Raw genomic sequence first — 13,959 nt, forward strand, 5'->3', positions numbered from 1 at the left:
AATTGAAAAATTGTAGAAATTAAAATATAAATACTGCTATGAAAGGCATGTGTAGAGAAACTTTCGAAAAGTACCAGAGGAAAATAAGAATTTATGATACAGCTGATGAAGTATAATCGCAGGGCTTTATCAGATCCAATTAACACGAGAGAAAGCCTAACCAGCACCTTGCTTTACTTCTTGTTGTGAAATTGCTTGGATTACATTACTGCTCCTATGAGTCAAAGGAAAAATGAGTGAAACATTTCACATCAGACTTGCAAATAATTTTCCATAACTGTTATTCTAGAAAAAGATTTTGTGCAAAAAGATTCGTGTGATTTCCTGCTGCTTCTACCGTTTTCTTCCTCTGCCTGCGGTGATGCTGCCTGCCACCACGTGAGCAAACCCACCCGGCCCTTCCACTTGCCCGAGAGCTCCTGACTCTACCCACCTCCCTCCCACCCCCGCTGGGTCTAGTCTCCCAGATGCTCTTCCCACTGCCCCTCATCCCAGGGCTGGGAAACGGTCCTCCCTCTCACCCAGGCTGGGATGCGGTCCTCCCTCTCACCCCAGGCTGGGATGCGGTCCTCCCTCTCACCCCGGGGCTGGGATGTGGTCCTCCCTCTCACCCCGGGGCTGGGATGCGGTCCTCCCTCTCACCCAGGCTGGGATGCGGTCCTCCCTCTCACCCCAGGCTGGGATGCGGTCCTCCCTCTCACCCCGGGGCTGGGATGCGGTCCTCCCTCTCACCCAGGCTGGGATGCGGTCCTCCCTCTCACCCCAGGCTGGGATGCGGTCCTCCCTCTCACCCCGGGGCTGGGATGCGGTCCTCCCTCTCACCCAGGCTGGGATGCGGTCCTCCCTCTCACCCCAGGCTGGGATGTGGTCCTCCCTCTCACCCAGGCTGGGATGCGGTCCTCCCTCTCACCCCAGGCTGGGATGCGGTCCTCCCTCTCACCCCGGGGCTGGGATGCGGTCCTCCCTCTCACCCAGGCTGGGATGCGGTCCTCCCTCTCACCCCGGGACTGGGATGCGATCCTCCCTCTCACCCGGGGGCTGGGATGCGGTCCTCGAGGCACCACCTGCTTTCACCTTCTCTCCACCTGGGCATTCTGGGCAGGGCAGCAGGGGTGAACCGCCCATGGCATAACCAGATCCTGCTGTTCACCTGTGGAAGCCCCTCCATGGATTCCCACTGCTCGTGGGTTAAATTAAGTCCTCCCCCACGTGGCCTCAGAGACCCTGCATGACTGGGGCCCAGCCCCTCTCCAGCTCCAACTTCTGACTCCCCCTCACTCTCTGAAGTCCAGCCAGGGCGGCCTCTGGTCGTGTCTTCCTGGCAACCTCCCTGCCTCCACTGACCCATCCTGCCCCACTTAAATCAATTCCACCTTTTGGAGGGCTGCCCTGACCCCAATCTAAATCAGCCCCCCCCCCTCAGTTTTTCTTTTTCATACCTGCCTATTTCCATTTATAACAATCTGTGGTTATGCATTTATCCGTTTTCTTATAAATTTAATATCTGTCTTCTGTGATTGACTCAGAGATGTTTGAAGGCAGGAACCAAATGCCTTTTGCCCATACAGCACAGGGCACAGCTTACACTTCTCTAAGTATTAGTTGAATGAATACATGATTCAGAGTCTTCAACAGTAAGTTTTCCATGACAATATGATGATTCCTTTAGGTTAGAGCCTAATTTCTCTATAGACAAACTGCAAACTGCTTTTACTTTTTGGTTTTGAATCTCATGAAAAAATGGGGATAAATTTTCCCATTTTACAGATGAAGAACCTGAGGTCAGAGATGAAGTAACTTTTTCTAAGTTACACAGACAGTGGCACCTCTTTTGTCTTCCCGTCCAGAACCAATTATTATTAATTAAATACATATGAAATTTTATTTTTTGCCTCTACTTCCTAAATAATATTCTAATCATCCTACAAAGAGATAAATAAGAATCACCATAGCAATATCTACCTCCAAAGTTTCCTCGACAAATTCTGACATCCTAGAAACCTATGAAACATCAAAAGAGCAGTAATGATTCCTCTCCCAAACCTTCTGAATGCAGTATCAAATCCAATCCCCCCAAGAACACAGAGAGAAAATTCTCCTTTTTGTAGACATGAGAACAATGGAGGCTCAGAGACCATACAGAAAATGCCTCTGGTCACTCAAATGGTAAATCCAATGGTTGGACTTGAAGCTAGGTGTCCATGACGTAGTCTAAAGTCCAGACTTGTTCCACTGAGCAATTCAGAATTTGGCCTTTGAGAATAATCCTTTATGCTTCTATCTCTTCTATGTCAATAAAATTCATTGGCAGTCTAACAAAGAAATTTCATAGCACATAAATGTCTGTACACACAAGGCCATTAGATAGCTTGGCAATACCTACCAAGATTTCTGCATATTAAGTGCTGATAATTCATATTTTTATTTTTCTTGAAAGAGGGATCATTAATTTTGAGGAGATATGAAACAAGCTGGAGGTAAGACAACCAGAGAGCCCCTTCTGTTTGCTTGTGTTCATTTGTTTCCAACTTTCTATAGGGTTAATTGTTGTCCTCTGAAGGACTGACTAAATTGCCTGGAGGTGATCTCATTGTTTTGAAATTAACAGTTTTCAGGTGTGCTTTCTAAAGTTGATATAAGTAAGTGTGACAGTTTGAAGCTTTTTTCAAATCCCAGAAAAGATCATATTCTTGGAGCTAATCCATTCCTGTGGGTGTGGGACCCTCTGATTGGATTGGATCCATTGGGAGGGACTTTGATTGGATTGCCTCAGTAAGGCATGACTTAGGGTGGGTCTTTGTCCTTTTGCTGGAGTCCTTTATAAATGGACAACTGAAAACAAAGACACGCACGGAGAAAAACAAGATGGCAGAGAAAGAGAAACTCTTGGAGACTGAGAGGGATCTCAGAGACTTGAGGCTGGAGTCTGCAGAGCACAGAGATTTGGGAAGAGGTTCCTGGCAGGTTCAAAGAGAGGAGGTCTGGAGGAGTGGAGAGAGCCAAGCCATATGTCTGATCAGTCACAGCTGAGCTCAGAGAGAAAGCCTAGAATAGAAACCTGGAGTGGAGACCCAGACCAGAGAACTGCCATTGTGTCTTTCCATGTAGAAGGAATCCAGGATCCTCAGTAGTTGACCTTTGGTGAGGCAGCATCTCTAATGATGGCTTGCTTTGGACATTTTCACAGCCTCAGAGCTGTAAGCTTTTAACCCAATAAATTCCCAATATAAAAAGTCAACCCATTTCTGGTTTAGCAGACTAAACAGGACTTTTTTTTTGGGGGGGGGGGGTGGTAGTTCAAAGTGGACTGTGGTTATTTTCCTCATTTTTATTCTCTCTGTGCAATTACTTTGGGGGGCATTTAGAATTCTGTTTTCCTCAGCCTTGGGGCTCCTCAATATTTGTTTCATCACATTTTATTTTGTGACCTTGATAAAATGACATCCTCAAGGGTTGATATCATTTTAGATAAATTATAGAATTTCCAGAAAATTTTACAGTCTTTAATTATATTAACCAGTACTTAAAAATTAAATTTATTTTAAAATGCTTAAACCACATTCTTGAAATTTGAGCCATTTTCACTTTCATACTAATTTATTGTTTCAAGCATTAATTTGATACTGATGCTTTCTGGTGCTCTATTGAACTCTCAAACAAAGAGTAAGATGGATCTTTATCCAAGTATTTTTCCCATAGAAATTTAAAGAGATACTATTTGTAGTCTATAAATTATCTTTGTGTGGCCTTCTAAATACTGAGGACACTGATGTGAGGAAGATCACTCTCATTTTTGTCTTATTATAAAATATACCATCTCATTGAGAAAACTGACCCAATTCAAGAAATAGTTCTAGTCTGTCACCTATGTAACAAGTACTGGGTTAGGGTTGTCAATGATACATGACATTGACATTGAGTTGAGAAGAAAAGACATACTCATCTGTAACCATGACACACATTGTAACAGGGAATTTGATAACAAAAAACCACAGAGGCTGAGGATGGTTGGCAGAGGGGGAGGCTGGGTCTAGCTATGAGTGAGACCTCATGATGGAAGTAACATGGCTGCTCCATTTGGACTAGAGGAAACTGGAAAGTGGGAGATCATCAGCCCAGAAATCACAATTCTACAGGATCTTTGTGCATCTATACAGTGGTGGGAAGTAAGGCTAGCAGAAGAACTAGGGACCCGTTTGTGAAGGGCCTAGATTGTTGGGCTGAGGAGCATAAAGACCACAAGGGACCATTATTTAGTTAAAGGAATATCAGTTGTCATAGTTTTCCATGACACATAACCACATGCTTTGACTTATCAGGAATTTATTGGCTCCTGTTTTGGGAGGCTAGAAGTGCAAAATCAAGACTTTCTCCCCTAAGTCTGTGTAGTATTCTGGTGATGGCTTGCTACAATCCTTGGGGTTCCTTGGCTTGCATCTCTGCCTGCATCACAATGCAATGGCTTTGGTTTCTTCCTGTGTCTTTCTCTAAATTCTGGCTTTTCTTTATAAGAAGAATACAGATTAAAGTCCACACTGATTGAGTTGGCCATTCCTAAATAGGATTTTAGAATTTCCTATTTACAAATGTGTCTACACCTTAACTGATGATATATCCTCACAGGATACTAGTTACAAATGGGTTCACACCCACAGAAATGTGGATTAAGTTAAGAACATGTCTGTTTTGGGGGTATTCATTCTACCTAATCAGTGACTCATTCTACCTAATCAGTCTTCAAAGATCTACCATCTTCCAAAGGCCATGCTTCATGTTCTGATTGAATGGGATGGTCCCTGCCATTGAGGTCTTATAAAGATGCATAAACTGGTAGTCAATAAATATGTAAAATTCTGGAGATGGGCATTAGGTGTTGAGATAGTTTCAAGGGAAGTCTAGAAGAGTCTTTCCCCAGACATAAAGTAGGGAGTTACAGGATACTTAGTAAAACAACGTGTTGGTATTACCAAGAAGTGTGAATTTATTTCTTTTTTAAAAATTATGTTGCACAGGGAAGAAACCAAGTCATGGATTTCAATTAGTTTCACATTCTCATATGCCTTTGTTCTAAAATGATGGCAGCTAATTCATGATTACAAAGACTGACTTTCCCTAATTGGAAGAGACAATATTCCTTTTACTTCTTAAATCAAAATGTTCTTATCCTAACAAAATGAATGATATTTCTGAAAGTTGAAATTTATAAATGCCATATCTACAATTTCTTTCTTCTTAAAAGCATTTAGTAAGCTTTATCCTTTTAATGGAAGATGTTCAGGTATATTAATTATTCATTGTTTTTTAAACATTGGGCAAAATGAGATAATCAAGAGGAAAAACTATACAAATTTACTTTATAAAATTGTGAGCAATTCGTGATATTTGGTTTGCTGGCTGTTGAGTAATTAGTTCATCATTTTAGATATCCAGGACTAAATTGAATGATAAGGCTGAATATTCAATCTCAGCAATGAACATGCTTTGTTAGATTCCAAACTAGTCTCATGTCATTCAGGATTTGATACATGAGTAGATTTTTCACCAGGATATTATATCTAGTAGCACTTAATACACTGTGTACAAAGTTCATAAGGTGCCATAAGGAACAGGAAACTCAACTTTTGTCATAAATCCCCATCAATCTGCTTTGTTCAGTATATATTTCACATTTCATTAGTTTATTTGTTCATCATGAAAATTTTACTGTATATGAAGGCAAAAGTGTTAGCTACTGAGAGTACTAAAAAATGCTAAGAGAAAAGGACCTTTTCCTCATGTGTGTACATGCTACTCAGGGAACTTGTATATATACACAGATGTCCATTATATAAAGAAAAGAAAGCAAGTTTGATCAGAGAGTCCACAAATGTAAGAAAGTCAGAGGGAGTAGAGATTAATTATACATGATGGGTCAAATATCTTCCAGAAGTACATGGGCAGTTGGGTTGAACCTGGAATGATCAGTTTTTCCCTCTCCTCATGTTTCTTCCTATGTAGAAAGAGCCCAGTTAGGGTAACACTGTGACTCTTCCCCCCTTTTATCTTCCCCAGGACTTATGAAATTCTTAAACTGGTAATTTAGGAGTGTTTGAGGCTTTTGTAGACTCCAGGAAAGATCATGTCCTTAGAGCTAATCCATTCCTGTTGGTGTGAACCTATTGTAGGTGGACCTTTTGATTAAGTCACTTCAATTAAGGACATTTTGATTAGGTCAAGGGCCTTTGAGTAGGTGACTTCAGTAGGGCATGAACCAGGGTGGGTCTTAATCCTTTTACTGGAGTCCTTTATAAACTGGATGAATACAGAGAGACAGAGAAAAACTCCCAGAAGCTGAGAAAGGAAGCCCCAGAAGCTGAAATCAACAGATCTCATGAGAGAGAAAGGCACAGGAGCAGAGAGAAAACCAGAGGAAGCCAGAAGCTGCAAGCTACAAGGCCTGGAGGAGAAGGGAGAGACAGCAGATTTTGCCATTGTGCCCTGCCACTTCTGCCAGCAGTTGACCTTCAGGAGAAAAGCATCACCTGATGAAGCCTTGATTCTGACATTTTCATGGCCTCAGAACTGCAAGCTTATAAGTTTATACATCTCCATTTTAAAGACCAACCCATCTCTAGAATATTGCCATGGCAGCTATTAGCAAATGAAAGCAGGAGGAATGAGTCATTTGCTGTTGGGTAAGCTCCTGCATTGTCTTTTTTTTTTTCTCTTGGGAGTGAGCTTGCCTGCAGGGAGCACAGTTCTCCTCTGGTCCTTCATAATCCAGATCTTACCTGGGCAGGTAGCTCAATGGTGTGGAAACCTGCACCAGTTTGATAGAATAGGTAGATCTGTATAACTCTGAGTTTAGTCTTTACTTGAATCATTTTCTTTCACCTGAGTCTGTGATAGAACTGGCAGGCATCCACCAAAATCCATCTCCTTCTTTGGTAATGGAACTGTAGCCAGGTGCCAAGATCAACTAGATTTCCCAGACTCCCTTGAGGTTTGATGCCTCCTAGTCTGGCAAGGATGTCTCAGCAATGGGATATAAGCATAACTGACACATTAGAGAGTCAGAAATGTCTATGGCTCCATATAATTTAATCCTTTGTATGAAGGTCATGTTGATTTGGAATGCTTCATACATTAAACCTGACCAAAGATATTTCACCATCCCCCAACCTGTCCAATTGTTCCAAAGTTTCCTGTTTCTGAAATAGCATGGGCCCTTTGGTGACTTGCCACACAATGAACTCTGAAGATGGAAGGAAATGCCCTCAGGTGAGCAGTGGTGGACTTGTTCGCTCTGCACAGCAATACTGCTGTGACACTGAGACCCAGGTGCTGGGTCTGTACCATGTTGGCCTCTGATACCTGGTTAGGGACAGAGGCTGGAGTCAGAGCAGCTGGGCTTGAAGTTTTGGTTCTGCTTCTTGTGAACTGCATCATGGTGGGCAAGCTGTTTAACGTCCATGTCCCCAAGACATGTCTCCATGTCTTCCTCTGTGAAGTGGAAGTAAACAGGATTCCCACCTCACAGGGATGTCAGGGAGGTTAAGGGATATAATTTATGTGAATCCCTTGCGGCAGGTCCTGGTTCCATAGTAGGTACCATGGAAGTTGTTCAAGACCAGGACAGACAGGACTCTACACTACCACTGGCCCCAAGGAGTGTCTGGATTAACGAATAAGTTTGACAGCAATCAGGGAAGGAGGCACAAAAATTCAGAAACAGATTGACCTTTTCCCAAGGAATGCCACACTGAGAAGGTGAATTTTGAGTAAAGACCTGAAGGACTTGAGGGAACTAAGACCCTAAAGGGTGCAGAGTGCCTGGTGGTTCTAGGACCAATAGATATTTGTCTGTGGGCAGAGCAAAGGAGAGAGATCTTGGAGGAGGTTGAAGGGCCAAGGTCAGGTCCGTGTGGCAGGGAGATGGGTCTCTCTTTTAACTCAGAGTGAGGGGAAGTCACTGGAGGAGGTACAGGGTCTGACTTAGGTTTTAAAGAGAACCCTCCATTCGGTGAGAATAGACAGTGAAGGAGCAGAGACCAGTCAGGAAGCTATAGCGATGATTCCTGGCTAGACTTGATGGTGCTAAGACCTTGGGGGGTGACAAGGGATATGATGAGAAATGACCAAATTCTGGTTAGTTATCTTTTATCATTTCTCAACAGAAAAGATATGCTGATAAACTGGATGTGGTGTGTGTGTGAGCAAAAATGAATGACACTAGGATTTTTACCTGAGCAATGGGAGGAGTGGAATTTTCCTCACCTGAGATAGGAAGATGCAGTAGGATTGGTCTGGACTTCATAGGGGTGTCCTGAAGCTTGTGACACATTTATGTCAAGTTCTCAGAAGAGAGCCCCTGCTAAGTACTCAATTATATGCAGTGGCTTCCTCCTTATCATGGCAATGCCAGGGTACTGTTCTCTTCTCCCCAAGAGAGATGAGATTTTTGCCTGCTTTAGAGGGAAGAGTTTCACACTTGCCATGTCACAGATCTGCCAACCTTGACTTACCTTTATCTGCTCTTCATGTTGTCTGATAACATATGCCTTATTAATATTTAAGAATATAAGCTCCAGTGTAACAAAACTGACAGTATCATGTTCAGAATTTATATGAAGCTATATAGGTCACCTCTATGACATCACAGTATTCTGAAAATCTATTAAAAAGGCAAGCCATAATATCTAATTTTGTAGTTTTAATTTTTCCTCAGGTGAGAAATGTCCCACCATCTGTGCAACTGAAATGCATTTAAATCAAGAATTCAGTTTTAAATGATTAATAAAAACAGTAAATGGATGAAATAACTACTTGTCAATTTTGATCTGGAGACCACTTTGACGCATGATATCTAACTGAAATCTAGGCTTTGACTGTAATTTACTAAACCAGGACTTAATTTGGATATTGCAAGTCATTATATTCTTGGTTTGGAAGACTTTTCTGCCAACAAATGCAGGCTTTATGAATGATAATTTTTAACTAAACAATGAATTTTCCCATAGTAATATTCTCCCACAACTTTCGGAATGAAATGTATTTGCTCTGTGATACATTTTGAAATGAATATCTTCAAATTGGTCCATTCTGTTTCCTATTTCCTATGGTTTTAAATTCATTGAGTGACTTCTTTTGTTCCTTTCCAACAATGAAAAAAAAAATGAATCTCTTCAGTTAAGATTGTACTTGTGCTGGCCAATAAATATTTTGCCAAAGGATAAACTGAGCATGTGGTGGCTGAAGTCACGTTTTACCTGGTGGATGGTGTTGGGAAGCCGTCCTCCATAGTGCTCTTTCTCTCCTGCACATATTACTGTGTGTCCAACTCGCAAGGTCTGGGCCACTTCTCAGGAAGGTTTATGCAGCCTGCACTTCTGAAAAGTGGGATAATGCAGCACAGGAATGCACGGCGGGTTTTCACTGCACCTGATCTCCCTGAATAGACGAAGGCTTGCTTATTGATAACTACCCTAAGCTCAGGTTTCCTTACCTGGGCTGTGCACCATTGCAGCTACAGCTTCCACCTGGCCTTCCATGTCATGCAGTAGGTGCTAATAATCCTGCTGCTGCTTTTACTATGGGGGATAAAGTCCTTTGTCTCTGACCTGGGAGTCTCATGTCTTCTGTCCACATCCAAAGAATGTGGCAGGCTAACTTAGTTGTAGTCATTCTGGTGGGAGATCTACTCTACACTGTCATGGTAAGGTAATATCCTTATAGCTGATTTGACCTTAGAGGCCACCTCATCCCAACCTCCCATGGGTCCTGGTCAAGTGGGCCTGAACTATAGGAGTCAGACATCGACCAGCTAGTTCTGATTCATTTGCAGCTAGAGGAGGCTTAAGAGAAGAATAATGAAGACCATAACGGGGTTTAATCAGTCTCCCTCATCTAGAAAAAGGAGAAACTCGGCCCTAAGCCTAGGAAGGGTAACTATCCCCTACTAATCTATCTCACACCCCAATAGTGTCCAGCTGGCAGGAGGGGTGGTTTCTTCTTTTGCCAGGATCACATGCTAGCCACGGTCAGAGCCGGGATTTGTCTCCTTAACCACATGCTACTCAACCTCCCCTGTCACAATAAGATGATGAATATGTCTATAAAAATGCTGGAAGATGGCCCAAACAATCCAGGTTCTCTCATTTCTTTATAAGATAATGTATGTGTTGAAAATAACAAAATGGATGACGATTAACAATTTAGATCTGAAAATTTCATTTTGAAGTTCATGAATACACAAGCCCAAATTCAAAAAGACATTGTCGGCGTTTGTCTACCACAGTGGTTAGGGCGTCCGTCTACCATATGGGAGGTCCAGGGTTCAAACCCCGGGCCTCCCTGACCCGTGTGAAGCTGGCCCACGCGCAGCGCTGATGCACGCAAGGAGTGCCCTGCCACGCAGGGGTGTCCCTGGGTAGGGGAGCCCCACGTACAAGGAGTGTGCCCCATAAGGAGAGCTGTCCAGCACAAAAGAAAGTGCAGCCTACCCAGGAATGGTGCTGCACACACGGAGAGCTGACACAACAAGATGACGCAACAAAAAGAAACACAGATTCCCACGCCGCTGACAACAACAGAGGCAGACAAAGAAGACGCAGCAAATAGACACAGAGAACAGACAACTGGGGTGGGGGGGAGGGGAGAGAAATAAATAAATAAATAAATCTTAAAAAAAAAAAGACATTGTCTTCTCAATTCTTTCATGTTTAATAAAGAATGTCCTGTTTGGCTGTCAATGCAATGAGAGAGAGAAATTAATTAGTGCAATCCCCTCTCGGCCAGTGGATGAGGAGTGAAAACATCAACTAGTGGAAAGAGGGACCCCACAGTTTCTGTGGCCACTGTGAGAGAGAGAATTACACAGGGCCCTCACAGAACAGTGTCTAGTGAAGAGGGAAAGCAGATGCCTGAGTAAACAGTATGAGCTGGTGGGGGAACGGCCCACGAGGAAGAGTGGCACAGAGAGCCAGTCTGTGCCTTCATGACGGAGTTGGCTGGGAACTGGGCCAGGTGGTGGGGAGAGCAGAGAGGAGGGAGAAGAGAGAGTAGTGAGGACAGAGGCACAGCCCGGCAGGAAGGCCCAGGGATGGGAAGACGGTACAGAGATGGTGCTGGGGACTTATTAGGGGAAAAGTTGAAGGTGAGACTTAAGGGTTTACACTGGTGCCTGTGGCGCAGGAGCTTGAGGGGTAGACTGAGTGGATGTTATTATTTTTAGGATTTAGAGGAGAACAGAGGAGATGGAAAGGGGAGAGGGAGAGGAGGAAACTAATGACAACTGCACGCCTTCTTCGAGCCAGTCATGGTGCTGGCTTTTATACTATCTAATTTAATTTAGCTTCCACAAAGCTTGAGAGGTAAGTTTATCTTCATTTTATAGAAGAAAAAGGAGACTGAGGCTCCAAGATCACACATGCTTGCCATCTTTTTCAACTCCATGGATGTTTGAATTTTCACACTGCTGAAAGTTGGCAGATTCAAAATTCAAAGCAGCCCAGCCCATCTCCAATATGAGTGCTTCTGCCATTGTACTGTTCTGCAGAGAATTGATGCAATTTCTGGATCTCTGACATTAGTGTGCAGCCATTTTAGAGCAGGAGAGATCAGAGGAGGACACCTTGATGATAATGCTGACCATAGTGATGATGATCACAATAGCAGCTGCCGTTCATGGAACACCTGGATGTGCCAGCTACTGGCCTGAGCATCCTTCATCTTTTCAATAAGCATGTAGGTTTAGTAACATATTAATATATGTTTTCAAGAAACAAGAGTCAGACAAGTTAAGGTACCTGCTGCAGATGACCAAACTAGCAAGGACGAAAGTTGTGTGTCCCACTTAATCTGGTGGCTCCCAGGCCTGATCCCGTCACCACTTTCTAGGACACAAATGAAGTATCCAGGTGAGAGGTCACCAGGGCAGGCACAGGTGGACAAGGTGGGACTCAAAGCCATTATCCTACCAGTGAGACGTGCTGGGGTCTGCCTTAGCTCGCAGTGGTTCTCCTTGGACACAGGAATACAAGCTACTTTTTCTCCCTGTCTTCACTACCATACGGTATGGAGGAAAGGACTGGAACCCTACCAACAAGATAATGATTCTCTGAGAGTCTGAGGAAGGGGGAAGCCTGAGTGTCCTTGGAAATCACAGTTCTGGCTATTAGCAGAAGAAATAGATTCCAGCCATCTTAATTAAAAACGAAGTGTACTGCATTCTCATCAGGAGCTCAGAGAAAAAAATCTGGATTTGGGTGAGCAGATCAGAAGTTCAGCTGTGGCAACAAGTTGGTCTGGAAACCATTCTGATGACCATGATCTGCAAGTGGCCCCACCACCTGCTTGCTGGGGGATGTGAAGTCTTGGAGTAGGAGTGGGGGAGGGTCACATTTGACTGACTGCACCTGAGCCAATTGCTTCAACCAGGCCAAGAAAAACAACTTTATATATAAGCATCTACAAGGTGTTCCTTTCATAGATGTAGAGATTTCACTCTGACGTCAGGAAAATATTTATTAGTAGAATAATTTCTTTGGAAACCTGACCAGAACGGAATCAATATATTGTGAAGACAGATTATAAACACATTCATTTAGAATTTTTTTTCTGGTATGCAATACGGAAGGAGCCTGTGCAGATACCTCATTATTTCATTTCCTCTCACTTGTAGAAGGGTTTTGTCTGGCAGACTTCCAAATGGAAAAGATTTTAAATAATAGCCACTGGCTGTTAATAGTGCTTCAAGGGTAGAAAGTGGAGACTGGAAGAATATTCTAGCATTAATTCAAAGTCTTCTGAAAACTTACCTTCTCATAATGAATCAGACAAGCTGGAAGCATGAGAAATTTAATTATAATTGACTTTGTGTAAGTATTGCCATTCATTTACATAGTCACTGGGTTCCTTGAAATAATTTTTCTTATCTACTTGAAAGTTAAGAATGAGAAACAGCCAAAGCACAGAAAGGGGAAATAACTAATTTCCCTATAATTAAAAGCAAAGCTGGTCTCTGGGACTGGGTCACCTACTGATCTTAGATTTAGTCCTCCTGGAGCTTCCCTTTATCCGTGTGTGTTGTCCACTTTTTAAAGTTGGAAAGTCTGTGAAATACTCAGGGCGTTTCCAGCTGCAGGAAGGAGAAGCCCCCGCGAGCCACCCTGCTCAGTGAGGAAGCCCCCGGGCCATCGCCCTGGAGGTCCCCAGCCCCGCTGGCCTTGCTGCTGGGGGCCAGTTGTGCAGCCCCATGGAGTCCCTGGTTTTCTCTCTCCAGTCCCTGGTCCAAGCCCAGCTCCTCCCAGGGCTGGTCCCTGCGGGTGAGGACCGCTGGGAGCCGGGGCTCCAGGCTTCCCCTCCACGCCTGTGGACGGAGAGGGAGGTTCCAGGCATTCTCCCAGGACAGGACGGGAGCCTCCTGTGACGTCAGCGGCAAACCTCTCCTGTTCCTTAATTGGCCCAACCGTGCCGTTTCCTCTCCAGAACCAGACACAGGTGGCAGAGATGGGAGTAATCTGATTGGCTTATGTTACTCAGGGGTCCCAGCTGCCACGAGAGATGTATATATGATATAGTTACAATAATATCTTAAAGCAGGAGTCTTTAATCTTTTTTTTTTTTGTTCTATGGATCCCTTTGCCAGTCAGGTGAAAACCATGGACCCCTTCTCAGAATGCAGAGGCTGATAGTTTTATCAGTGGTCAGAGAAAATAAAGACAATAAGTTGATTTTTTTCAATTCAAGCTTACGGACCCCCTGAAATCTTAACCACTGGTTAAGATCCCCCTTTTTTAAAAAAGCATATTGGTGTCTGGAACACACTAAAAATAAGCAAATGAAGGAGTGAGTGGTGTTAGCTTCTGCTAAGTCCCTTGGGCTGCAAGGGGAGCAGGACAGCCAATAAAATCAGGGTTGGTTAAGACAAAATGAAGGAGGAGATGCTGGGTGGCAATGACTAAAACGTGTATGTACATT

Source organism: Dasypus novemcinctus, chromosome 2 (assembly GCF_030445035.2).
Source record: "Dasypus novemcinctus isolate mDasNov1 chromosome 2, mDasNov1.1.hap2, whole genome shotgun sequence".
Classification (NCBI taxonomy): domain Eukaryota; kingdom Metazoa; phylum Chordata; class Mammalia; order Cingulata; family Dasypodidae; genus Dasypus; species Dasypus novemcinctus.